Raw genomic sequence first — 571 nt, forward strand, 5'->3', positions numbered from 1 at the left:
TTAATAGTGGATAAACATACATAAAGGCTTTAAACATATCTTTATTTTGGATATATCAACATTACATGTTTCTTTCATGATTAACGAAAATAGTATTGTACAGATGGACGGAATAGTTTCTGCGTTGGAGCACACTGCATCTCTGAGATCATTTAATACCTTGATTTCCAAAGATCCATACAGCCAAGTTAATTCATACTGAACTACATTTGAATGAACATGTTTTTAACATAACTGAACTAATTAACAAATCATGAATAACTACTAGTTATATAGAGAAAACACAACTGTTTTTTTTTTCAAGGAACATGAACACTGTATACAAATAAGTAACAATTATTGGACTAATCACATCTGTTTAGTACCATCAAATGTAATTATATTTGGCCTTTCCATATACTGGCCCTCCTCATATGAAGCGTGTGATATTAATGACACACGTCCTTCCTCATTTGCACAATCCTATGAGAACCATCCATATACTGAATATAATTATCACAAATGCAAATGAAATGATCCCTTAAACAATAAATTATGGAAAGAGAGAGAAATGACTAGATTTCCAATAACT

The sequence above is a fragment of the Penaeus monodon genome, chromosome 25 (assembly GCF_015228065.2).
Source record: "Penaeus monodon isolate SGIC_2016 chromosome 25, NSTDA_Pmon_1, whole genome shotgun sequence".
Taxonomy (NCBI): Eukaryota; Metazoa; Arthropoda; class Malacostraca; order Decapoda; family Penaeidae; genus Penaeus; species Penaeus monodon.